Below are 25,698 nucleotides of genomic sequence, written 5' to 3'. Positions count from 1 at the left end.
GTCAACAGTAACTAATTTAGCTACCAAGGAGAAAAATATTTCGACTACTGTAACAAATTTAGTTACTGAGCAGTTGAATATTTCGACTACAGGAACAAAAGTAGCTACGGAGCAGTCAAATATTTTGACTACAGTAATGAATTTAGCCACTGAGTAGGCAAATATGCTAGCCACAGTAAACAATATAGCTACAGAGAACTCAAACATTGCAGATACAGTGGTGAAATTATCAACTACTGTGGATAATTTATGGGTCGAACAAATAGAGTTATCCACCAAAGTGAAGAATTTGCCAGGAAAGATAGATGAGCTACCCACTAAGGAAGACTTCACCAAGTTGTTAGGCAAAGTTAGTAATCTGTCTAATGAACAAACAGGTATGAAGAAGAAGGTAATGAATCTAAAGTATGCTCAAGAACAGTTTCCAATACAGATAACCAGGATGAATTGGGAATTAGAAACTATACATGGAAGACAACAGGCAGTGGAGACAGAAGTGCAGAATCTTTCCACATTGGTAAAGGAGATAGCTTCAACATGCAAAGTGCTTATGGAACAAGAGTTCCAAACACTAAAACCGTAACTCAACGAACAGTTCAATGACTGGGCATCAGATAAGGGGCAATAAGTTTTGGTGTGTGTTAATAGAGGTATTAAAAAGCCATGGAAAACATAGCAAATGAAAGCTTAACATTACCTAGTAAAAGGAATTGAAAACTTAAGGAACTGGAAGATCAAATAGGGATGGAATTTGACAAATGGAAAAAGGAAGTAACACAAAATGTACAAGCAAGTATGCAAGGTTTAGAGGAGATGTGAGTGGCAATTAGAGAAGGCAGAAATGAGAACAACAAAGACTGAAGACCACAAGCCCCAAGTCATGGGTCTTTATGTGTGTATGTTGGTTTGGAGCAATACCCTTGTAGGTGCTCGAAAATACATACTTATGGAAGTGTGTCGCCATCTCTTGATTATACAAAATCGATCATGGAGGAAAAGATGTTAAAGCATAGCCAGTTTCAACTTTTTTTTTCAAAGAAAAGGATACTTAACCCAGTTTTATTTATAAGGAGATTTAAGGGATATCCCCATGAGCATGGTCAGAAAGACAAAGGATTGAGTACGCAGCAAGATATATCCAAGAAGACACTAGTTTATGGGTGACAGGCATGATAGATAAGTACCGAACATATGAAAAATTTGGGAAGGCATTCTTAAATCATTATTGGTCACAAGGAATTCAAGAGAGATTGAAAAATGAGATTTTAAATCCTGAATCATTCTCAAACAATGGAAAATCCTGGATGGAATGTAACAGTATTATGAAAAGGAAAGTTGCCTCTCACCATTAGCAGAGATGCCAAGTCACAGATAGGCACAACAAAAAGACTGTTCCACAGTGTGTCACACACTCACACAAATGCAACTCGCACACATGTGACTGCAGTCTAAGGCAACTGTAACCACACTTCAAGCAGCAGCACCCACTGACTCATTCTAATATAGAAATAGAAGCATAAGAAGGTATTTTGAGAAAGACTTGAACAAATCTCGGTATTGGGATGAACTAATAGATTACCAAAGTATTCTAAAGGTCCTGAAGGCAAAGCTACTGATGGAATTAAGGGAGGAGATAGTTCTTGGGTCTGATAAAAATTTGGAAGATTCTTTTGTTGGCTGTGGATTTACTCGTTTTGTTGCAAGAAGACCAGAGATGGAGGATGAACAACAAAACATTTTACACACAGGAGAATGCACAAGTCAATTATAATCACAGAAATAATGGAAGGGAGATAAATAACTGTAGTAGAACAAACAAGAATAATGGCTATATTAATGGTCAGAGCAATAGTCCCAGAGTGACAACAAAAGTTTCAGATCAAGCAGGAACAAACAGGAATGATACAACCATGAAGTATAATACAGTATATAACACTAACAACAGCCAGACACAGGGTAACTAAAATTTGCCAGAGCCAAGACCAAAAATTAACTGTCTAAGTAAGGGGAGAACGACCACCTATATACAATATATGAGATGGAAGATGACAGTGGCCCAAACAGGCATAGAAGTTTAAACTAAATGTGACCTGCTCATGCCCTGGAGGTTTGGTTGATGAAGAGGTTATGAGCGGCGAGCAACACGCAAATTGTTTTAGGTGCAAAAATGGCATGAGTATCATAGAAGAATTAACCCATGTGAGCAAATTTATCATACAGTACCAGTCTCAGCTATATGGGCAGAAATCTTAGACACCCATATTCAGATAATACTGGATACTGGAGCTTCAGTAAACACAATATCCAATAATTTGTTTAAAAGATTACCCCAGAAGATAGAGCCACCAACACTTCCAGTACATAAGTGTAAAATCATTGGAGCCATAGGTACCAGACCATAAACCATCCAGATACAGATTATGTAAGAAGCAAAAGTGGGAAATGCAGCGATTTTGTGCGCATTCGTGGTGACACACAAATTAGTTGAAGGCTGTATCATTGTATTGGATACAATGAAGGAAAAAGACTTCACAAACGGTAAAGTCAGTTTTTGCAATGATGGAAAATTAGCCCAAGTTGATCTTATCTGGGAGGAATGAAGCCATGGAAAGCACCATCAATGGTGTGGAATTAAACTTATCAGAAAGGAGAAGCATGAAAAGTGTCCAGAAGAAGGAAAGGAAAGGAAAATACTGGACATATCTGAACAGATTGGAGAGAAGACCAAAGAAACTGATAGGATAGAGGTGGAACAAAGAAACCAGCTGTCCAAGGTCCTGGAGAAATATAGTCTACTTTTTTTAAAGAAAGACCTGGGATAATCCATGAATTTAAATGCCACTTAGAAGTGTTTCCACATACAACATACTTTAAGAAATCATATCACTTCTGTGATTTTAGAACTTGTTGGATGAAGAAAGAGATAGGATGATAAATTTGGACATAATCAAACCATTGATAAGTCCTTATTGTTGTCCTTTATTAGTTATACCAAATCAAGGAGGGAAAGTAAGTTTGGTATTGAACACAGGGGTTATAAATACAATCATTGTGCCAGTGAGGATCCACCCAGAAAAAATCAACCAACTAATACAGAAGTACCATGAGTCCAAGTACTTCACAAATATAGAGCTGTGTGACTCATATTGGAAAATTAAATTGGATCTTCAATTGAGGAAATATACTATCTTTACATATGCCAAAAGAAGTTATACTGGTAAATTACATTAGATCTTCAATTGAGGAGATATACAATCTTTATATATGTCACAAGAAGTTATCAAATTATGGCACTACCCTTTGGCCTTCAATATAAGTGCAGGTGTCTTTGTAATGGCATTAGAAGCAGTTTTTGGGCCAGAGCTGAGAAGTCATCTAACGCTGACGGTTTGTACAAGATCAAGTCATGCGTGCAGAGCCATTAATCAGTCTACTGAGGAAGAGTGTATCTTGACAGTGGACAACTGAGCGTCAGAATGCCTTGGAGGCAATTAAATATGCCTTAGTAAGTGCAAAATTATTACACTACCTGGGTATGAAACTCTGCATTCACCTGATGACTTATAAGTGTACTGTCATATTGCTGGTTTAGTTGTGGAGTATCTTTGCGGGCAGAAGCATCTGTAGAGTTGAGCGCAGGACATGGAACTGTTATGTTGTGTAGTGTGTAGCTCGGCAGGCATTGTTAGCATGGAAGCTGAAGTGTTGCTACAAGTGTTATTACAGTAAAGTGATAAAATTAGTAAATGATTCAGAGGAAAGTGCGTCAAGAAGTAATTTAAAAATGAACAGTGCTGCTGATAAAGTATATGTGTATCCTCTCGTTGCGTGTCGTACCGTACAGAATCAGTCATCCGTGCTGTGTTTGGTCTCCCAGAATGAACTGATGTGAATCAGTAGAAATTAGTTACCATAAAAGAGTGCAGTCAAGTACCAGTGATTTGTAGCGAGTGTGAGAATGTGCGTTCGGTCATCGCGTTTGCGCATTATCAACAATCAGCCGTGCCACAACGGTTACGTGCAAGCTTGTACAAGTGACAACTGAGAAACTAACTTTATGAACAGTGTGAAAATAACATTACTAGTGTCAAGGATGACTGGTACCAAATATCTGTGTATGCGTGACGAGCATAAGAACTTTAGTGCGATCATTCGGCTTCCGCATCGTCAACAATCACCCGTGTCATGTCAGTTATGCATATGCTCGTCCGAATGATATTGTGGACTGTTAATCATCCATTAATTGGGATAACACTTCTGAATTAGAATGTAAACAGTGCAACCTGTGATTTTCCTTTAATTGTCTCAGAATATAGTTGTTCATACTAGACGTCGAACAGTGTTGTGTTTTAATGTTGAGTGGCTCCCCTAAACCCACTAGCATAATTCGATAGATAATTTCAGGCAAACCAGCAGCAGTGTGGGGCAGAACAGTATGACCGCCATAGGATTACCAAGTATGTGGAGTGTACAGGGCGCTCAGTTCAGAAACGACAAACAGTTCCTAAAGGTACCACCCCACCCATTTGTACTCCCAGGTGTGTTACAGACTGACTCCTCAAATGTGGGATTAGGAGCTTGTCTGTTTCAAATTAAGGCAGTTGAGGGCCAGCCAACCTTCTGCCTGATAGCCATTGTAAGTCGGGTGCTGTTGAGTTGTGAAAGGGCATTTACAACTACAGAACTGGAAACGTTAGTTGTTGTTTGTACCTTGAAGAAGTTCCACTATTATTCATATAGATTACAGACAGCAGTATACTGTGATCACCAATCTCTTAGTTTCTTCCAGTTGTGCAAGTTACTTACACCAAGATTATTAAGGTGGACACTGGTGTTCCAGGGATACAGGTTTCAAATACAATATATAAAGAGAAAGAAGAACCAATTCATAGATGCCCTATCTAGACTTCCCGGATGGTCAGAACAAGAAGAATAGTCAGATGAGAAACAGGGAGAATTCCCAGTACCATTGATGAGGAAACAAACAGCATGGAGTTACTGTTTAGAGCCACATCAAGCTATGTCATTGGTACAGATGAAAGATCTGCTCTGCCATGAAATACAACAGATGTTAGAACAGCTTGAGTATTCAAACCTAAACCAGTATTTTTGGGTAGTGAATGAAGTACTATTCTACCAACAAAGTACTGGAAGCAATAACTGATGTGTTTGCATTCCAGAGAGCCAAGAAAATAAGTTTGTACAATATATATATCAGGTGTGGGGCCATTTTGAGTGATTAAGTGTGTGAATAAACTACAGGCATACTGTTATTCCCACAACTGGAGATATAGACAGTAATCAGATCATGTGTAATATGTAAGAAAAGTAAACTAAATAATAAAGACAGCATCAGATTACTCCAATCAGTTTTGCCATAGAAGCTGTTAGCTTTTGTATCCATTGATGTCTGTGGGTCATTACCAAGAATGAGAGGTGGGTGCAGATTTATCGTTAGTTTCCTAGATGTATTCACAAAATATGTAAACTTGTATCCATTGAAAACAGCCACAAGTAGGACCATTCTTAGAAGGTTCCTGTAGGAGTATATACCTGGAGGAAAACAGACATCCATTGACACAGATCCTGGCAGGTGTCACCCAGCTTCTCTGTGATAACATCATTGGTCAATAGAATATTGTAACAACTGTAATACGAACTAAGAACTTCAGTGAAGTGTAGTATCTCAATGACCTAAGTTTTGTGTAAATTGTGATATATCAAAATGATTGAAAATAATCAATAATTCATAAATGACAGAGGGAAACCAGATGGGGTGACCCAAGTTTTCGATGGTTTTCCTGGGACTCTTTGCCCAAACGGGCAAATAAGGCCATGGGCACACCAATCACAAACTATAAAATGAGTTTGAAAGAAAAAATGGCACAGAAGTTGCATGTGTAACTTAGGTAAAATGCTACTGTTGCTTAAAGCATCGTAAGAAAATGAATTCCATTCAGTTATTATCAGGCAAAGTTGTGATTTACATCCAGTGGATTTTCTACACCACTATAGAGATAGTTTTGTGTCGGGCATGAGTGATGACCAAAAGATTAAATTTGCTAAAAGACGTCTTGAAAGTAAAGCTCTGTCGTGGGTAAATCTAAACTTAAGTCAGTGGGAAACATACCAAAGTATCGAAAAAAGTTGTTTAAATAAATTTTGGTCAGAAGCTGAACAAGGGAGAATTAAAAGTGAATTTCTGATTGGTCCAAATCATAGGAATAGGGACGGCACCCTGAAAGAGTTCTGTAAGAATCAATTTAAGAAATTAGCACACCTTGACAGGCCATTTGAAGGAATGACATTAATTGATGCACTAAAAAGGAGATTACCAGAAAGGTTGCAGTGGGATTTGGTACACGGACCAGACGATTATCTAGAACAATTTTTATGATTTGTAGACAGGCTGGATAGAGCAGCAGAAAGAAACATGTACTACAACAATAGTAATGATAAAGATCATTATGGTAATAACTACAGAAACAGAGATAGTGGTAACTTCAATCAGGCTCAAAATGGTAACATAGACAGAAATTTTGAATGTCAAGAGATTAGGAACAATGGGGATAACCATGGGCAATTTAATAGAAGAAATAATCATAGAGGTGGCCATTCGGGAATGGTGGTCTGTCTCAATGAAGGTCGACAGTTTTGGGGCAAGGAAATAAAACAAGAACAGGACCCCCAATTTACACCTACAATTAGACAATATTAACAGTATTAATAATGTGGCACAGGTATCTGAAGTTGAACAGAAGGAACATCAGCTTTCTCATTTATGTTTTGTTCAAAAATTTTGGAATACTATGTTTAATTATAATGATGTAGATTCTAATCACAAACCAGAATGTGAGAGTAATTAGAATTTTGAGGTAGTATGTACTAATGATTTCTTCTCTTGGTCAGAAAACAGTCTTACTGATGTATGTGAAACAGGTAATAGCTGTATTGGATCTGCATTAGGTGGTATTTTTGATATAGATGTGAATGAGAGCTGTGAAATGGCTGAGGTTGGTAAGTCTAAGACTGATGGCTTATTCCAAATGAAAGTAGGTGAGGAGTGTGACTTTGATGGCTATAAGACATGTTGGTAAAGATGTTATTGATGAAGTTATTTTGGAAGAATATGGTGACGATGATGATTATGAGGAGGAGGAGGAGGAGGAGGAGGAGGAGATCAGGTTTTTGTGGAGTCTAAGAATAATGAAGTTTCAGAGTTGTTTGCGAATACAGGTAAGGTAAGTGGTTCAAATGGCTCTGAGCACTATGGGACTTAACTTCTGAGGTCATCAGTCCCCTAAAACACTTAGAACTACTTAAACCTAACTAACCTAAGGACATCACACACATCCGTGTCCGAGGCAGGATTCGAACCTGCGACCGTAGCGGTTGCGCGGTTCCAGACTGTGGCACCTAGAACCGCTCGGCCACCCCGGCCGGCTAAGATAAGTGGTGTTTGTGATGATATAAGTGAGAGTCATGGAATACCAGTCCAATCAAAGCAGTTTTTCATTAATGTCGTGCAGAATAATGATCCAGACAGTGAAGGTGAGTTATCTATAAGCCTAGAGAATAAAGGCAAAAACTGTTTGAAATCTGTTTGGAACCAAATTGATGATAACATAGATAAATGTGCAGTCTGGAATAAGTTAGCTGTGGGTAGCCAAAATCTGTATCCAACTTGGTGAAATGAAGTGAAAGAAGATCTAAGTAGGAAATGTAATTTTGACAGTAATATATTTTGTGTTCCTTCTGTAATAAGTGATTTTAGTTGTGCTATGGAACCCATTCAGTGTGTTCAATCTGTACCTGATAACATGAGTAACCAAAGTAATGCTATGATACCAGTAAAGTCGATAAAACCCTCCAAAAGCAGTGTGGATGTAGCACTTGATGAAATTGAAAGTGATCTTTTACATGAAGTGTCTTGGAGTAGAGATGATGATTAAGATTTTGGGTGTCCTTACATTAAGACTAAGGTTGATCAGTGGGAAGGGAACTGCTTGAATGATACAGGTAGTCTGATTTTTAGTATATCTGAACAATTTAGAGACAAGGTTAAATATATTAGAATTTTGTGTAAATGCCCATTGTAGGTGTAAAGATAAAGAGGAGCCACTGGTAAGCAAAGCAACTATGTAAAATGCCAAGTACTGCTAACATTTAGTATAGAGGACAAGATATATGAACATGGATGTGTAATGATACCTAGTCTAGAAGAAAATATTCACTATTGTTGTAGATATTTAGGACTATATGATTGTGTTTTGTTTGCCATGAATTTTGTATGTAAGATCATGTAGTTTTAAAGTTCTGTCTTACCTACTGACCAAGGAAAATGATGAAAAACAAGGGGGATAGGAGAAAGCAGAGACATGATGGTAAAGGTAGATTTTGTAAGTATGAAGTAGGAGATCTTGTGTTTGTGAAAGCCAAAGAGAAATCTAAAGTGTTGCCAGAATGAGATTTTCACTCTGCAGCGGAGTGTGCGCTGATATGAAACTTCCTGGCAGGTTAAAACTGTGTGCCCGACCGAGACTCGAACTCGGGACCTTTGCCTTTCACGGGTAAGTGCTCTACCATCTGAGCTACCGAAGCACGACTCACGCCCGGTACTCACAGCTTTACTTCTGCCAGTACCTCGTCTCCTACCTTCCAAGTCTCCTACCTGCAAGGTTCACAGGAGAGCTTCTGTAAAGTTTGGAAGGTAGGAGACGAGGTACTGGCAGAAGTAAAGCTGTGAGTACCGGGCGTGAATTGTGCTTCGGTAGCTTAGATGGTAGAGCACTTGCCCGTGAAAGGCAAAGGTCCCAAGTTCGAGTCTCGGTTGGGCACACAGTTTTAATCTGCCAGGAAGTTTCATCTAAAGTGTTGATAGACATCATCCATAAATATCTGTTTTTTGTTTTGTTTATTCTTTTCCCATTGCCATGAATGTAGTATGTAAGACCATGCAGTTTTTTAAAGTTCTGTCTTATCCAGTGACAGAGTTTTAATCCATTTGTAGATTCATAAGACTATAGAACTGTGTACATATAGAGCTGTGTTTTGTTTGTCTGGATTTTAGTATGTAAGATGAGGTGAACTTTGAAGTTCTGTCTTACCTTTCAACTGAGTTAAAACCTGTGGTACAATATATAATATAATTAGGTCCTGTATTAGATTTGTGCTTTAGAAATATATATATAATCACACACACATTCCACGTGGGAAAAATTTATCAAAAAACAAAGATGATGTGACTTACCAAACGAATGCGCTGGCAGGTCGAAAGACACACAAACATACACACAAAATTCAAGCTTTCACAACAAACCGTTGCCTCATCAGGAAAGAGGGAAGGAGAGGGAAAGACAAAAGGATGTGGGTTTTAAGGGGGAGGGTAAGGAGTCATTCCAATCCCGGGAGCGGAAAGACTTACCTTAGGGGGAAAAAAGGACAGGTATACACTCGCGCGCGCGCGCGCACACACACACACACACACACACACACACACACACACACACACACACACAGACACCAGCAGACATTTGTAAAGGCAAAGAGTTTGGGCAGAGATGTCAGTCGAGGCGGAAGTACAGAGGCAAAGATGTTGTTGAATGACAGGTGAGGTACGAGCGGCGGCAACTTGAAATTAGCGGAGGTTGAGGCCTGGCGGATAACGAGAAGAGAGGATATACTGAAGGGTAAGTTCCCATCTCCGGAGTTCTGACAGGTTGGTGTTAGTGGGAAGTATCCAGATAACCCGGACGGTGTAACACTGTGCCAAGATATGCTGGACGTGCACCAAGGCATGTTTATCCACAGGGTGATCCTCATTACCAACAAATAGTGTCTGCCTGTATCCATTCATGCGAATGGACAGTTTGTTGCTGGTCATTCCCACATAGAAAGCTTCACAGTGTAGGCAGGTCAGTTGGTAAATCACGTGGGTGCTTTCACACGTGGCTCTGCCTTTGATCGTGTACACCTTCAGGGTTACAGGACTGGAGTAGGTGGTGGTGGGAGGGTGCATTGGACAGGTTTTACACCGGGGGCAGTTACAAGGATAGGAGCCAGAGGGTAAGGAAGGTGGTTTGGGGATTTCATAGGGATGAACTAAGAGGTTACGAAGGTTAGGTGGACGGCGGAAAGACACTCTTGCGGGGTGGGGAGGATTTCATGAAGGATGGATCTCATTTCAGGGCAGGATTTGAGGAAGTCGTATCCCTGCTGGAGAGCCACATCCAGAGTCTGATCCAGTCCCGGAAAGTATCCTGTCACAAGTGTACCAGACTTTGGGTTGGCAGGCCTGGGTAACCAAGAAGGCTTCCTCTAAGTGACCCATGAATAGGTTGGCGTATCAGGGGGCCATCCTGGCACCCATGGCTGTTCCCTTTAATTGTTGGTATGTCTGGCCTTCAAAAGTGAAGAAGTTGTGGGTCAGGATGAAGCTGGCTAAGGTAATGAGGAAAGAGGTTTTAGGTAGGGTGGCAGGTGATCGGTGTGAAAGGAAGTGTGGTTGGTGTCTTTGATGAAGGATGGGAGACTGTATGTAATGGGTTGAAGGTGTTGCTCTACCTAGGCCGAGATACGTTCTGTGGGGGCTTGGTAACCAGCTACAATGGGGTGGCTGGGATGATTGGGTTTGTGAATTTTAGGAAGAAGGTAGAAGGTAGGGGTGTGGGGTGTTGGTGGGGTCAGGTGGTTGATGCAGTCAGGTGAAAGGTTTTGTAGGGGCCTAAGGTTCTGAGGATTCCTTGAAGCTCCGCCTGGACATCAGGAATGGGATTACCTTGGCAAACTTTGTATGTAGTGTTGTCTGAAAGCTGACGCTGTCCCTCAGCCACTTACGCCCAACAGTCAAGTACCACGGTCGTGGAACACTTGTCCACCGGAAGAATGACGATGGATTGGTCAGCCTTCAGATCACGGATAACCTGCGCTTCAGCAGTGGTGATGTTGGGAGTAGGATAAAGGTTTTTTAAGAAGTATTGAGAGGCAAGGCTGGAAGGTTAGAAATTCCTGGAAGGTTTGGAGAGAGTGATTTTGAGGAAGAGGAGGTGGGTCCCGCTGTGACAGAGTACGGAACTGTTCCAGGCAGGGTTCAATTTGGATAGTGTCTTGGGGAGTTGGATCATTAGGAGTAGGATTAGGATCATTTTTCTTCATGGCAAAGTGATATTTCCAGCAGAGAGTATGAGTGTAGGACAGTAAATCTTTGACGAGGGCTGTTTGGTTGAATCTGGGAGTGGGGCTGAAGATGGGGCGTTTGGATAGGACAGAGTTTTCGGATTGGAAGAGAGGTTTAGAGGAAAGGTTAACTACTGAATTAGGGTGTTGTGGTTCCAGATTGCGTTGATTGGAATTTTGAGGTTTTGGAGGGAGTGGAGCTGGAAGTGGGAGATTGAGTAGATGGGAGAGACTGGGTTTGTGTGCAATGAGAGGAGGTTGAGGTTTGCTGGAAAGGTTGTGAAGGGTGAGTGAGTTGCCTTTCCGGGGGTGGGAAACCAGGAGATTGGATAGTTTTTTAAGGTGGAGGGTAGCATGCTGTTCTGATTTGTGGTTGGCCTGTAGGAGGATGCTCTGAACAGCCAGTGTGGATGTGGGAGAAGAAAGATTGAGGACTTTTATTAAGGATAGGAGTTGATGGGTGTGTTCATTGGCTGAGTTGATGTGTAGGTGAAGGATTAGCTATTCTTCTCTTTTGAAGATTTTGAAGGTTTGATTGTATAGATCTTAACTTAAAATTTGTAAATTCTACAATTTACATTGTCTCTGTAATTATTTTGTAGTTTAGTGGAGTCATGTTGTAGTTGTGACCTTGTATTATTTGTCGTGTGACAGTATGTTCCACAGATCTGAACATCTGAATGCCATATCCTGATATATGTGCAGATTATGATTTGTATAGTAGATATTTTTCTTATGTTCTCTGTAATCTGTAATGCATCAGATACTTCTATACATCTATCTGCTATCCTGGGCATCATTTTGTACACTGTTTGGCAAACCTTATAACCTGTCACAAAATATTATAAACATTATGTTTCCAAATTTTGTGATGGGGATATAATAATGGGTCACCCTCCTCTAACATTACCTTTTTTTTATATAGAAATAACCGATACCATGTATACTATTGATTCTTGTGTAGGTGATCATTATATCAGCTGTCTAACTGAATGAGTTTCATATGATTTTGTGTACAATATGTTATGTTTCAGGCTAAATTGTGTAAAAAGCAATAAATTTGTTAGTTCCATGTATGTACAGTTAAAATTACTCATCTTTCATAATTATTTGAAATTATGAAACTTCTGGTATTCTTATAATTCATATTATTAACTGTACAATCTAATGTGAATTAATAAATTTATTTCTGAATCGGTTTATAAAATAATGTTATATTTTGGTGATGATTCTTCTTTTATCATGAAAGTTTGTAAACTCTTTTGCTTTGTAAACTGTATGGAATAATGTGAGTACCACAGAATGTAAGTAGTGGTGGGCATGCCTCTGATGGAAACGCATGTATTTTGATGAACTTGTCAACAATAATGTAATTTGTGGTGTGACAGAAGTGCAAATTTTAAAGTAGGTGTGATTTAGAAGAATGGGATAAAATAGAAAGATATTCATAGCAACAGGAAAATCTTCATCAGTTATTTCATCTTCAGGAATCCAGAACATTAAATCAAAATTTCAGTTGCAAGAGTGTACCCCTAGACTAGACTTTGAGCCTACAACAACAACAACAACAACAACAACAGGGTAATGGAGATAAGTAAAAAGTTTTTCTTTTGTATATCTTATGCCTCTTGAAGCTTTCAAAATTCGTGCAAAGACAGAATTTTAATAGTGATGTGTGGGGGAGTAAGATTACAAACTCCACTCTACATGCTTCCTTCTGTGAAGATGCACCAGAGGTACACATACAGCAGATCTCTGACAATGAAGACCACTCTACCGAAGCCTTCTGTATACCATTTGTCTCAGTACAACACATCAAGTTGCCTTGCAGTACTAAGGTGGTACCATCATTCCGTTACGGCCAAAGAATGGTCATCTCTTTCTGAAGTTACACGTGGTTGGCCCTATCCTGGTCTGTGGGATACAGCTTTGGTCTCTATAAGATGTCACCACTCCAAGAAACAACAGGATGATTCACATTAAGCCATTGGGCCACATAAGTTTGCGACTGTCTTGTTTCCATTCTTCCTATGGCCTTCCACTGCAGAGAACCTGGTAGGCATCTTCTCTGTGCCACACTGCACTGTCTGTGACTGTATACACAGCGACTGTGGATGTGGGACCAACTGACAAACACTGCCCTTTTGATAGGTGCGCTGACGTCGTCATTGGTATGGTTTTCCATTGACTGGAATGTCATCTTTCATGCAGAGCATTATCATTCCAACGTCTGGTGACAGTTTGTATGATTATATCATGAATTAGACACAGAACAGGAAAGTAGTGGTGTGTTGCTTTAATTTTGTACACCAGTGTATATTTTCGCTACCACAAGGGGCCACATAATATCACAGCCCGAGCCAGTGCTAGTTCATGATATTTTATGGTTTGTTGTAATAAAGCTGAGCTGATCATCTGGCAGTTCAGTGATCTTTCAATTGTTAAGGTGAAAATTTGTAAAATGCAGCAAGTTAGCACATTTCACCTGTGGGAGAAATGCGTTTACTCCATAACATATAGTTGCCCTGAAGTGAATGGATCTCTTAGGTGCAAAATTAGCAATCGACAGGGATGTTAGCAAAAATATGTATATGATTCTGATGCTGATAGGTGTCTACTGTAAGATATCATTCGTAAAATAGATTGGAACTGAATTATTTGATAAGTATATAAAGAGAAAAAGAAGCCACAGGTGTATGTTTCAGTAAGAATATATTGGTATGTTAAAAGGTAATTCTAATAGTCTTAATTATTTCCAGAAGTTTAATCTGTGGGAAGTGAATTTGTACGAAGCTTCTGTGTAGGAACTTTAGACATTTTGGTTGTGATGTTTTCTGGTGAATCTGCAAGCATGATCAAGGGAATTTGAGAAGTGTTTTCCTGCAGTTAAGAGGAATCTGCTTTACAGCTATGCATCGTATAACCAAAAGCAAACTGAACAGCACTGAATCATTATCTGTGGATTCTATATAAGTTTCTATTTCTGAATAGTAAATTCACAGGTGACAGAAATCATCAGTGGCTGCTTCTGTACTGCAGTTGCTTCTACACTAGCAGATTGATGAGTTACCATAACTGCAGTTTTACTATTATAGCCATATCACAATTTTATTTCAGTACTTTATATATGTTTTGCTGAAGGCTTAAAAATTGGTGCCTGTGTTCTGCAAGTCTTTAATGATATAATACAGAACCATTAGGTCTTGCTGCATTAGTATGGACTTTGGACAATTAACGAGAATAATTTCACTTAGTTAGAAGATAAATTATTATCAGTGTAGAAGTAGTAGCCACAAGGAAAACTTGGAAATTTGTGGTAAGATCTTATGGGACCAAACTGCTGAGGTCATTGGTCCCTAAGCTTACACACTACTTAATCTAACTTAAACTAACTTACGCTAAGGACAACACGCACACCCATGCCTGAGGGAGGACTCGAACCTCCGATGGGAGTATCCACAAGGTATTACAATTACACATCCCTAGGAATCCAAAGTTTGATTACTTCAGTTAATCATTAAGTGCACCTTTAATGTCTCACATACATTCATGCCTATATTTATACAAGCTAGGGTGACACTGAAGGAGGAGTCATGCTTTTTCAACTGCAGCTTCTTGTTCCTCACTTACAGCCATCTTCTTTCCAACTATGTGTGCTCTTGTGCCTGAATAACAAGGTCACTGCATACAGGGATAACATATACAGTGTTTATTTGCTTAATGTTCCTGTTAATCCAATGTTTGCTGTGAACCACAGACATATGATCATACATGGTATGAAATGAAGTTAATGGCTGTGCTGAGGATTTTTTAGCAGAGAGGATGCAGCATGTAATATTAGATGGAGAGCAAACTACAAAATAAGAAGTAGATTTGCACTATAGTTCAATTCTTTTATCTTAACAGCTTGCGCATGCCCACCCAGACGCGGGAGACTGCTGCGTTGCCAGTTGCAAATGACGTATGTGCCAAGAGAAGCAGCACCATAGTATAGTGTAGTTCACAAACTTACATTTAGGGGGGAGGGCGCAGTTTATGAAGTAAAGCCACTATGGCCACATTAACCCTTTTGCTGCTACAGAGACCTGCTCCCCACATTCCGTGCTGTGTGCGATTTTGTCATCACTGCACTGCTCACCTGTGCAGACACATGGTGCTCCGACTGCTTTGACACACTTATCATTCGATTTCACAAAAACTATTTGACCCAAAACTTTGATTTTTACACATTTTCTTGACTGATACCTTCCCCCCATAAATGACTTCATTTTGTTTTGATGTTCAATGCAGTTATTGTGCAGCATTAAATGTAGTAAACCATTGCACAAAATTTTGAAGAGTTTGCAGAGGTAAAAGTCCATAGCGTATACTTTCCGTATGGTTGATTTTAGTTGCCACAATGTTGAGAATGAAATGTGGACAAGATACCTAAATTTCATATAAAATTTACTGTATAACAATATCTCATTTAATTTAAGTACCAGATAGGTGTCGTATGTAATATTGAGAAATATTCCATTTTTCGGGACTGTAATAAAAGTTTTATATATATACCAGAGTCATTTCGCATTTTTCTAGAAAGTTCTGACTAAAACAAAATTGGCGAAGTACACAAAACTGAATTGTGGAGGTAATAAAACACAGAAACTAAAATACATTGTCAGTGAGGTGCAGTGCGCAAACAATTTGTGTTTGTCACAATGGACAGCAAATACTTGCCAAAACATAGATCAGTCAACAAAAACATTGAATATGATGTTTCCAAAGCAGCGAAGCAAAGAATTGCATCAGACAATCAAGTAGCTCAGCAACATACGAGCCAAAGTTCTGCTCTAAATAATACTTTTAATACTGTCGCAAAAGAGTATACCTCAATATGAATAGTAAAACAGCGACTGCAGAAGAGAAGATATACAAACAAAACAGATAACATGAATATTGTATGTGTGCCTTTTCATTGTTTTTAATTGCTGTGAAAAGAAATATTGGAGGACAAAATTAGAAAAACAGAAAACTTTTTACAATTATAATGAAGAGACAAAGCACTAGAAATTTCAAAAAATTACATTCAAATGAATAAAATTCATGAAGTAAGACACTTTGCTATTGTTTTTAAATAAAGAAAATGTTAAGCACTGAACATGGTTTGAACTCAGAACCATTACGCTAACACAGAAATGGTTCAAATGGCTCTGAGCACTATGGGACTTAACAGCGGAGATCATCAGTCCCCTAGAACTTAGAACTACTTAAACCTAACTAACCTAAGGACATCATACACATCCATGCCCGAGGCACGATTCAAACCTGCGACCTTAGTGGTCACACAGTTCCAGACTGAAGCGGCTAGAACCGCTCGGCCACCACGGCTGGCAACACAGCTCATCATTCAACAGAATTCCTGGAGGACTCTAAAATATCAAGCAAAATACCGACAATCACTGTTGGTATGACTATGAATTACTCACGTTTCGTCAAAGTACAACAGGAAATAAACAATTACCACAGTTCTTTATTGCGAAAAAGCGGTCCGTGAGAATGATGCAAACACCTTTCCTTGCTATCGCCTGAATTAGAAGGCTTATTGCTTGTTTGGTTTAATTAATTAATAGAATATGAAGCAATTGATATAAATAATGCTTTTTCCAAACCTTCTATAAAAGAAAGTCTGCTATCAAGACATTGCATTACTTTATTCACGACTAACGTTTCTAAAATTGAAGACACTCATCTGTGCTCTGCATTGCAGTCGAGCTCTGGCAACGTCGTTCTCTGTTCAATTGGCTGACTGTGTTTTGTGACATCAGATGCACAGAATGAACCTAAACTCGGCCACCGTCATAAATGACGCGCACTATAGCAATAAATTATTATTTCGTATAGGAGGTGTAATTTTGAGTTTTAGTTACTGTAATCGTAAATTCAGGCAGATTGTAGCGCAGTCGTTAAGCATTTGTACAGGTTAGTTCATACATTCTTTGCATGTTTCCCTTGCGTTATCTAGGCACGGACTCGTGTTTTAGTAGCTGTTGTTCCACATCGATTAGAATGGACAGGGACTGTGATTGCTGTGTTCGGATGAGGGCTGAGTTGGCATCCTTTCGCTCACAGCTGCAAGTGGTGCTGACTTCGGTCACGCAGCTTGAGGCTGTTGCCAATGGGCACCACTGTGGGGAGCTGGACTTGGGTATCACGGGGATGTCAACCTCGTCCTGTCTGTCCTCAGATCGGTCTGCCACTGTGGTTGCCCCGGCTGCTGCCCGCAGTGTGGCTGAGCCCTCGCCTGTGGTTGGTTGGGAGGTCGTTCCAAGGCATGGCAGGTAGCAAAAGATGTCCCTGGAGGCTGATCAGAAAGCCTTCCCGGTGCGTCTGACAAACAGGTTTCAGGCACTGTCTCTGGCTGAGCCAGATGCGGCTGCCTGCCCTGTTTCAGAGGATGATTCTCAGCCTTCAAGGTCCGGGCAGTCGCAGAGGGTGGGCTTATTGGTAGTTGGGAGCTCCAATGTTAGGCGCGTAATGGGGCCCCTTAGGGATATGGCGGCTAAGGAGGGGAAGACATCCAGTGTGCACTCCGTGTGCGTTCTGGGTGGAGTCATTCCTGATGTGGAAAGGGTCCTTCTGGATGCCATGAAGAGCACAGGGTGCAGCCAACTGCAGGTAGTGGCACATGTCGGCACTAATGACGTGTGTCGCTTTGGATCTGAGGAAATTCTCTCTCTGGATTCCAGCGGCTATCTGATTTGGTGAAGGCTGCTGGTCTTGCTTATGACATGAAGGCAGAGCTCACCATCTGCAGCATCGTTGACAGAACCGAATGCGGACCTTTGGTGCAGAGCCGGGTGGAGGGTCGGAATCAGAGGCTCAGATGGTTTTGCGACCGTGTTGGCTGCAGATTCCTTGACTTGCTCCATAGGGTGGTGGGGTTTCGGGTTCCGTTGAATAGGTCAGGAGTTCACTAGACTCATCTGGCGGCTACACGGGTAGCGGAGGCTGTGCGGCATGGACTGGGCGGTTTTTTAGGTTAGAAGACCTGGGGAAAGTACGGGGTGGGCTACAATCTCAAAGGGTGCATGGCAAATACAGGACATGCTTGGATCAAGGAACAGTCGGAATTGTAGTTGTAAATTGTTGTAGTTGTGCTGGGAAAGTCCCTGAGCTACAAGCGCTAATAGAAAGCACAGAAGCTGAAATCATTATAGGTACAGAAAGCTGGCTAAAGCCTGAAATAAGTTCTGCAGAAATTTTTATGAAGTTTCAGACGGTGTTCAGGAAAGATAGATTAGGCAGAATTGGTGGTGGTGTGTTTGTGTCTGTCAGTAGTGGTTTATCTTGTAGTGAAGTCGAAGTAGATACTCCGTGCGAATTGGTATGGGTGGAGGTTATACTTAACAGCTGAACTATGTTAATAATTGGCTCCTTCTACCGACCCCCAGACTCCGATGATATAGTTGCTGAACAGTTCAGAGAAAATCTGAGTCTCGTAACAAATAAATACCCCACTCATACGGTTATAGTTGGTGGGGACTTCAACCTTCCCTCGATATGTTGGCAAAAATACTTGCTCAAAACCGGTGGTAGGTAGAAAACACCTTCCGAGATTGCCCTAAATGCTTTCTCCGAAAATTATTTCGAGCAGTTAGTTCACAAAACCATGCGAATTGTAAATGGTTGCGAAAACACACTTGACCTCTTAGCCACAAACAATCCAGAGCTAATAGAGAGCATCATGACTGATACAGGGATTAGTGATCACAAGGTCGTTGTAGCTAGGCTCAATACCGTTTCTTCCAAATCCACCACCAACAAACGCAAAATAATTTTATTTAAAAAAGCAGGTAAAGTGTCACTAGAAGCCTTTCTGAGAGACAATCTCCATTCCTTCCGAACTGACTATGCAAATGTAGACGAGATGTGGCTCAAATTCAAAGATGTAGTAGCAACAGCAATTGAGAGATTCATACCTCATAAATTGGTAAGAGATGGAACTGATCACCCATGGTACACAAAACAGGTCCGAACGCTGTTGCAGAGGCTATGGAAAGTGCATGCGAAGTTCATAAGAACGCGAAATCCCGAAGATTGGCTAAAATTCACTGACGCGCGAAATTTGGTGTGCACTTCAATGCGAGATGCCTTTAATAGGTTCCACAACGAAACATTGTCTCGAAATTTGGTAGAAAATCCGAAGAAATTCTGGTCATATGTAAAGTACACAAGCGGCAAGACGCAGTCAATACCTTTGTTGCGCAGTGCTGATGGTACTGTTCTACATCTACATCTACATCCATACTCCGCAAGCCACCTGACTGTGTGTGGCGGAGGGTACCCTGTGTACCTCTATCGGTTCTCCCTTCTATTCCAGTCTCATATTGTTCATGGAAAGAAGGATTGTCGGTATGCTTCTGTGTGGGCTCTAATCTCTCTGATTTTATCCTCATGGTCTCTTCGCAAGATATACGTAGGAGGGAGCAATATACTGCTTGGCTCTTTGGTGAAGGTATGTTCTCGAAACTTTAACAAAAGCCCATACCGAGCTACTAAGTGTCTCTCCTGCAGAGTCTCCCACTGGAGTTTATGTATCATCTCCATAACGCTTTCGCTATTACTAAATGATCCCGTAACAAAGCGCGCTGCTCTCCGTTGGATCTTCTCTATCTCTTATATCAACCCTATCTGGTATGGATCCCACACTGCTGAGCAGTATTCAAGCAGCGGGCGAACAAGCGTACTGTAACCTACTTCCTTTGTTTTCGGATTGCATTTCCTTAGGATTCTTCCAATGAATCTCAGTCTGGCATCTGCTTTACCGACGATCAACTTTATATGATCATTCCCTTTTAAATCATCCTAACTCACTGTTACAGATGACTGTGCCGCTAAAGCGGAGTTATTGAACACAGTTTTCTGAAATTCCTTCACCAGGGAAGACGAATGGAATATTCCAGAATTTGAAACATGAACAGTTGTTAGCATGAGTTTCTTAGAAGTAGATACCTAAGGGGTTGCGAAGCAACTCAAATCACTTGATACGGGCAAGTCTTCAGGTCCAGATTGTATACCGATTAGGTTCCTTTCAGATTACGCTGACACAATAGCTCCCTACTTAGCAATCTTATACAACCACTCGCTCACCGATAGATCTGTACCTACAGATTGGAAAATTGCGCAGGCTGCACCAGTGTTTAAGAAGGGTAGTAGGAGTAATCCATCGAACTACAAACCTATATCATTGACATCAGTTTGCAGTAGGGTTTTGGAGCATACACTGTATTCAAACATTATGAGTCACCTCGAAGGGAACGATCTATTGATACGTAATCACCATGGTTTCAGAAAACATCATTCTTATGCAATGCAGCTAGCTCTTTATTTGCACGAAGTAATGGTCGCTATCAACAGGGGATCTTAGGTTGATTCCGTATTTCTGTATTTCCGGAAAGCTTTTGACCCCGTTCCTCACAAGCAACTTCTAATCAAGCTGCAGGCCTATGGGGTATTGTCTCAGTTGTGTGACTGGATTCGTGATTTCCTGTCAGGAAGGTCGCAGTTCGTAGTAATAGACAGCAAATCATCGAGTAAAACTGAAGTGATATCAGGTGTTCCCCAGGGAAGCGTCCTGGGACCTCTGCTGTTCCTGATCTGCAGGGTGAGTCACCTAACGTTACTGCTGGATATATTTCGTAAACCACATCAAATACTGACGAACCAATTCCACAGACCGAACTTAAGGAGAGGGACTAGTGTAATTGTTTAATACAAATGATAAAAAAATGCACAGAAGTATGTTTTTTAACACAAGCCTAGGTTTTTTTAAATGGAACCCCATTAGTTTTGTTAGCACATCTGAACATATAAACAAATACATAATCAGCGCCGTTTGTTGCATTGTAAAATGTTAATTACATCCGGAGATATTGTAACCTAAAGTTGACGCTTGAAACCTCCGACGTTCACTTGCGTGTTGTAACAAACACAGGCCACAGTCGGCGAGCAGCATCTGCAGAGACATGTTTACGATGACGACTGTGTTTACGAGTGTGGCTGTAGTGCACTGTTGTGGTTTGGTCTAGCTGTCGCAGTGTCCGCATGTAGCGCTTGCTGCTATTGTTATTCTGCATTTGTCTCCGCACGCAGACCAACTGTAGTACACCGTGTTACCAGACATCTGTGATAGTGTAGTGTTGTGGGAACTGTGACCATGGTGTATTCGAACTCTGAAAAGGCGGAGATGATACTCATCTATGGCGGGTGTCGACAAAATGCAGCTGAAGCCTGCAGGGTGTATGCGGAACAGTACCTGGACAGAGAGTATCCAACGTGCCGCACATTGCAAAACATCTACCGCCAACTGTATGCAACAGGTATGATCGTAGCACACAAACGGGTCTGTAACAGGCCCGTCATAGGAGAAGCGGGTGCAGTTGGTGTGTTAGCTGCTGTTGCCATGAACCCACACATGAGTACACGGGACATTGCGAGAGCCGGTGGACTGAGTCAAAGTAGTGTCATGCGCATACCTCATCGTCACCGCTTTCACCCGTGTAATGTGTCGCTACATCAGCAATTACCTGGTGATGACTTTAATCATCGAGTGCAATTCTGTCAATGGGCATTAACAGAGAATGCGTTGCAGTTCTACCTGTTTACCGATGAAGCAGGTTTTACAAACCATGGCGCAGTGAATCTACGGAACATGCATTACTGGTCCGTGGACAATCCTCGCTGGCTCAGACAGGTAGAGCGACAGCGACCGTGGACTGTAAATGTATGGTGCGGAATCATTGGCGACCACCTCATTGGTCCTCACTTCATTGCAGGGGCCTGAACAGCTGCAACATACATCGCGTTTCTCCAGAATGATCTGCCAACATTGCTCGAAAATGTCCCACTGGAAACGTGTCAACGTATGTGGTATCAGCATGATGGTGCACCTGCACATTCCGCAATTAACACTAGGCTGACCCTTGACAGGATGTTCGACAGGCGTTTCATAGGATGTGGAGGACGCATAAATTGGCCAGCCCATTCTCCTGATCTTAGACCTCTGGACTTCTTTCTGTGGGGTACGTTGAAGGAGAATGTGTACTGTGATGTGCCTACAACCCCAGAGGATATGAAACAACGTATTGTGGCAGCCTGCAGCGACATTACACCAGATGTCCTGTGGCGTGTACGACATTCATTACGCCAGAGACTGCAATTGTGTGCAGCAAATGATGGCCGCCACATTGAACATCTATTGGCCTGACATGTTGGGACACACTCTATTCCATTCCGTAATTGAAAACGGAAACCACGTGTGTACGTGTACCTCACCCCTCATGGTAATGTACATGTGCGTCAGTGAAAAAGACCAATAAAAAGGTGTTAGCATGTGGATGTAATGTGCTGTTCCAGTCTCTTCTGTACCTAAGGTCCATCACTGTTCCCTTTGGATCCCTACGTAATTCGGTGCTCTCCGATACACATGATCGAACAGCGGAGGAGTGGTACTCAAGCGTCAACTTTCGGTTAGAATATCTCCGGATGTAATTAACATTTTACAATGCAACAAACGGCACTGATTATGTATTTGTTTATATGTTCAGATGTGCTAACAAAACTAACGGGGTTCCATTTAAAAAAACGTAGGTTTGTGTTAAAAAAACATACTTCCGTGCATTTTTTTATGGTTTGTATTAACCAATTACAATAGCCCCTCTCCTCACGTTCGGTCTGTGGAATCGATTCGTCAGTGTTTGATGTGGTTTATGAAATATATCCAGCAGTAATGTTAGGTGACTCACCCTGCATATAAATGACCTGGGTGACAATGAGCAGTTCTCTTACGTTGTTCGCAGATGATGCTGTAATTTACCGTCAAGTAAAGTCATCTGAAGACCAGTATCAGTTGCAAAGTGATTTAGAAAAGATTGCTGTATGGTGTGGCAGGTGGCAGTTGACGCTAAATAACAAAAAGTGTGAGGTGATCCACATGAGTTCCAAAAGAAATTCATTACTCGATAAATAGTACAATTCTCAATGCTGTCAATTCAACTAAGTACCTGGGTGTTAAAATTACAAACAACTTCAGTTGGAAAGACCACATAGATAATATTGTGGGGAAGGTGAGCCAAAGGTTGCGTTTTATTGGCAGGACACTTAGAAGATGCAACAAGTCCACTAAGAAACAGCTTACACTACACTCGGTCGTCCTCTGTTAGAATATTGCTGCGTGGTGTGGGATCCTTACCAGGTGGGACTGACGGAGGACATTGAAAGGGAGCAAAAAAGGGCAGCTCATTTTGTATTATCACGTAATAGAGGAGAGAGTGTGGCAGATATGATACGCGAGTTGGGATGGAAGTCATTAAAGCAAAGACGTTTTTCATCGCGGCGAGATCTATTTACGAAATTTCAGTCACCAACTTTCTCTTCCGAATGCAAAAATATTTTGTTGAGCCCAACCTACATAGGTAGGAATGATCATCAAAATAAAATAAGAGAAATCAGAGCTCAAACAGAAAGGTTTAGGTGTTCATTTCTCCCGCACACTGTTCGGGAGTGGAGTGGTAGGGAGAGAGTATGATTGTGGTTCGATGAACCCTCTGCCAAGCACTTAAATGTGAATTGCAGAGTAGTCATGTAGATGTATAGTGTACAGGTGCAGCCTACAATGGCTGCTTCTACCTGTTAATGTATAACTTGACTCATTTTATTTCCTGAAGGCTCTTCTTCATTATAAAATTTACAGAACACAATGCGTGAATGAACAAATGAAAAAGAACACTAAGGGGAAAACCCAGGGTTGAGATTTACAACAAGAAGTTGTTGATGAATAACTGAAATCTTTTTTAAATACATTCAAAGCAATTGATTTAGAAGTAATTGCTGTGTTGAGAGGAATCACCCTTGCTTCCACACAAATGGAATAGCTGGGCATATTATGTAACTGGGATGCTATCAGACTTAATTCGTGCTGTAAGTGTCACAATTGAGAGCAGGATGGGCAATGCATTGGAAGTTACTCTGTTTGAGAGCAGCCAGTTCTCACAAGATTTGGTACTGGTATATGCTGTAAGGCAATACATACAGCGTCTATCTGAATCAATCCCTCATTTCATGTGGTTTTCGGTAACTTGTTTCCTGCCATTGGTGTGCTCCAATGTGTAGTGTAGCTCTTCAATCTAGGCAACATTTTGCCATGCTTTGAGCATTGAAGTACTTGTACGAGGCAACAGAAACTGGTTCTGGATGGTAGGGCTGCTCATCAGTTGTTGTTTGTCAGCATTGAATTGGCATGTGATTTGCTGCATTGTGGTTGATCTGTCTGCTGTTATAATCTGTGGTAGTAGAAGGGCCATCTGTCAACAAGAAATTGTTGCCAATGGTAAGGTAGTGGCCATTTTAAGGTACAGAGTACACTCCTACCACCCAATATAAATCTGTCGATGACTTTAAAGAAGTGTTCAAAAACTATAATTATTTGTTGATTACATAAGCATACTAATAATGGGCCAAAGCTCAACCATACCATACACAGCCCAGATTATAGCTGAGTAAGGCTAGAACTGGTCTACAGAAAACGGTTGGTGTTTGAATGGAACAAAGTTTTATGTTAGGCAATTTCAAATGAATAAAAAATATTCTGCTATTAGCAGAAACGTGCATAAATAATCATAAAGTCTATGAAAAATTATCTGTAAAATTTTCTTGGTTTGTTACCAAAGGCAAGTTAAAATGGATTTAACACATAGAAAATTAATGAAAAAGCTGAGTTTGTCATATTTTGAATATGGATCCTTTCTCATTATGCCAACTTGAAAACTAAGGTCCTAGCTTACTATGTGTACTGTCATTACCCACTGTCCTCCATGGGCAATTTAGCTAAAATAACAAAAGTGTTCAGCTTACACAATAAACCCGTTTGAATGTAATCTTGCATCTTGCACATGCCTCTTCAAAGATCGTGATATTATTATATTCACTTTCTAGAGATTTTAGACTTAATGGTATTTATTAACAACAATGGCAGACAGTTTCATTTTAATTGTGATTCAGACAATCACAAATTAAAAATAGAAAAATAATGTCCATGTAGACACTGATGCATTGTCTGTGGGTCAGAATAAGGTCCTGTATTCCTGTGCAAATGTCTTCAATAGTGTTCAGTTTCCCATAAAACAAGAAACTGAGAGTTTCAGTGAAATCAAAAGAAAATTAAAAGTATACATTGTTAGCTAGTCATTATAGAAATTCTTTCATTAATAAAGTGTGAAAAAGATGAGATTACATCCTTATCTCTGACTCCTATTTATGCTCTGTTCTCATATTTATTTTCCTTGCTTTGTAATGGTCTCAAGATATTCATGCTCTCAGATGTTTCTGCATTTTTAAATGTTGTCAGTAAAGTTGTTATACTGAATCCACAACATTTCTGGTGACCACTGATGCTCCAAGCTGTGCCATATCTTAATATGAAATGACTGCATAAACTGTGCCCCATGTCTTCCACATATCAGTACTGAATGGTTAATTATCTAA

At 40.6% G+C, this 25,698-nt stretch overlaps 1 protein-coding gene across 1 annotated transcript in view; it reads right to left on the bottom strand.

Annotated features, from left to right (window-relative positions):
- The window catches only part of LOC124596100 (UPF0193 protein EVG1), a 169,195-nt gene that overhangs the window by 8,387 nt on the left and 135,110 nt on the right, over positions 1 to 25,698 (bottom strand). The gene's annotated exons all lie outside the window — the stretch shown is intronic.

The sequence above is a fragment of the Schistocerca americana genome, chromosome 2, assembly GCF_021461395.2.
Source record: "Schistocerca americana isolate TAMUIC-IGC-003095 chromosome 2, iqSchAmer2.1, whole genome shotgun sequence".
NCBI lineage: Eukaryota > Metazoa > Arthropoda > Insecta > Orthoptera > Acrididae > Schistocerca > Schistocerca americana.
This window is presented reverse-complemented; position numbering and strand designations above follow the sequence as displayed.